Source organism: Triticum aestivum, chromosome 3B (assembly GCF_018294505.1).
Source record: "Triticum aestivum cultivar Chinese Spring chromosome 3B, IWGSC CS RefSeq v2.1, whole genome shotgun sequence".
NCBI classification, from domain to species: domain Eukaryota; kingdom Viridiplantae; phylum Streptophyta; class Magnoliopsida; order Poales; family Poaceae; genus Triticum; species Triticum aestivum.
This window is the reverse complement of record NC_057801.1, coordinates 127,355,231-127,358,241: the sequence shown is the minus strand read 5'-3', so window position 1 is coordinate 127,358,241 and position 3,011 is coordinate 127,355,231.

The following is a 3,011-nucleotide window of genomic DNA, read 5'->3' as shown; positions in this document are numbered from 1 at the left end:
CGCCCTGCAGTCTTTTATCTTGCGCGAAGGATTTTAACCCGCCGTGACGTCATCATCTAACTCCGGGTTAAATCTCTATGATGTTATCTTCATTAAAGCTTTATTTTTTATGCCGTCACATCTTCAACGGATCTTTGTCTTTATTGACCATCCCGAGAATCAAGGCGCCAGAGCCGCTGGATAATGAATGTTATCTCCTCGTTTTTCGCGCCCTCTCGGTCAGTCTTTCCTTATAAGTAGAGCGACCTAGGTCTTTCCCCTCAGTCATCTTCTTCTTCTCGCCTCCTCCTGAGCTCTGTCGCCGCCATTGTCGAACCTCTTGTCTTCACCGACTAAGGCCGCTGCATCGACCTGATTCTGACCAGAGATCGACGGCGACCCTCCGCGGCGCATCCGCATCTGTGAGTTCTTTGCATTCCCTTTCTCAGATCTGCATTAGGTCATTGTTGAGTTCGTCAGTGTTCATCACAGTCTGACACCAAACCCTCACTAGTTCCTTCCAATGCTCTGTTTAGATTGTCAGAACCACGTAGAACTGCTGCAGTGCTTGTCTGTGTTGATCTTGCATGAAAATAGATCTCATTTGCCTTGTTCAGAAATCCTCTTCGAACGCATGAACTTCCCTGCCCTATTTTAGGTCTAGAAAAATTCCCATTCAGAGCAATATCTTGATCCAGAATAATAGTTGTTATCTGCGAAACTTGTTTTTATCACCCGGAACACCTCTTCTGGTGAACACCCTAAAACACAACTGTCTAGGCGTCCGGATTAAATATATGACATACAACTTTAATTGCTTCTCATAACCCAGAAAATTTTGAATTGCACTTTGATACTTGTAGAGGCTTAAATATTGTTGCACAGTCATCCTTATGTCATTAGGCCCCTCATTAAGCCGCCACTTTAATCAAGATTTTCCTCCCGGGTTAAAATTGAACCGGATCTTCTTGTTTTTCCATAGGCCAATTGCTGTGATGGCTCCTAAGGCTACCAAGGCCCCTGTAACTTGCAATTGGGTTCCATCCACAGTGACCGATAGCAAACTAGCTGAGTTTGTAAAATCTGGGCATCTGCCAAAAAAGGACATCATATCGTACCGTGCCCCTAACCCGTCTGAAGAAAATCATCTCCCCAAAGCAGGGGAAGTAATAATTTTTACGGATCATATGAGCCGTGGATTTGCTCCTCCCAGCTCAAAATTCTTCAGAGAGGTTTTAAATTTCTTTGACCTTAGACCTCAAGACATCGGACCCAATTCCGTGTCAAACATTTGCAATTTCCAAGTCTTCTGCGAGGTATACCTGGGAGAGGAGCCAAGTCTACTTTTGTTCAGGGAACTTTTTTATATGAACAGGCAAAATGAACGTGCCAACGGACCCAGCCTTAAACTTGGCGGCATCTCAATTCAGCGATGGAGAGACTATCTTTTCCCTTATGTTGAGTTGTCGAGTCACCCCAAATCTTGGAACCAGACGTGGTTCTACTGTCAGGACACTTCTCTGGCTGATGAAAAGCCTCTGCCTGGTTTTCGCGCACTGCGCCTTGAATCTAACCATCAGCTACTAGACAAGCTGACAACACTTGAATGCGTGCCTCTCAATCCTACCATCAGGAAGATTAAAGCTCTCTTGGGAAATGGGTTAAACGACATCGATCTGGTCCGAGTCTGGATTGTTTGGCGAATACTTCCATTAAGCCGCCGTCCCAGCTTAATGTGTACTTATACTGGAGAAAAGACTGATCCGCAACGCCATAGCCCTGACGACTTACCAGATGACGTGGTGGATACTACAACCCAGTCACTGCTGAAGGAGGGCACTGTGACGAGCAACGCCTTCGGTTTACTTCCATTTTATAAGAATAACCCGGCCCCTGCAGTAAGTTATCAATCATAACAAATGTTTACGGATATATGATACCTTTCTTGATACTCATGATTCTTTAACTTTTTCCACAGGCTGGTGATGACTTTTGGAAAGCCAAATATGATCATGAAGCTGCCAAATAAGCCAGGACAACCAAGAAAGATGAAAGGAAAGCCGCCAAGGTAGGAACCTCAAAGAAAAAGAAACCAAGCGCCTCCGACTTACTCAGATTGGAGGATAGCTCTTCGGATGAAGAAGAGGTAATCTTTAAATTTTCTTAAGTCCCTTACTATCACCTGTCTGACATTTTATCCCTTCAGGAGGATACGGGAACAGCTGAGCAGCCACTGAAGAGGTAACTATAATCTCCTCCGACTCAGAGCCTTTGCCAAGGCGAAAGACCCGAAGGTTGACCCGGAAAGTAAGATTTTCACATGCACTTGCTTATCAAGATCCTCAATTTATTTTGAAGCAACAACAGCTTGAGAGCCGGAGGCAGACCCAGAACAACAAAGATGCAGAACTCTCCTCCGGCTTACCTGATGTAACCAGAAAGCGTCGGACCGAGGTTATCTCTGATTTATGCTCTGTCTTACCTTTAGCAGGCTTAATTCGTCAACCTCTCTATTCATCTGACTCCAACTATCAGGATACCTCTCCTTCTTCCGGCGAATCCATGTAGTCAAACATGCCGACTTTCAAAACTGCTCCCGGGTAATATAAACTTATGCACTTTTGTTTTACCTGTGCTTGCATACTCATCCTTCTGCTTTTGTTAACAGCCCGCAGGTGAAACCCAGTAAGAGGGCAAAGAAGAACAACCCGCCCCAAGACCCGGTGGTCACTGAACCGGCGATTGACTCATCTGTTCCTAATAGCTCCACTCATCCGCCACCGCCTGAGCCGGCTTTCAGCATTCCGGTGTCAACCTCTGACCCGCCTGCAGAAGACGCTGTCCATGATTCTGATAACCCGGAAATTCATAGCCCGGTGAAGAGAAATGACCCGGAAGTTGAAATTGTAAAGTCCAAGTTTGTTGAACCAGGGCAGCCCACAGTCCTCGCCAAATGTTCCGCCAAAGATGAGTTTGCCCAATGCCGAAAAGCCAAGCAGTACATTACTGATTATACTCACCTAAGCATTGGT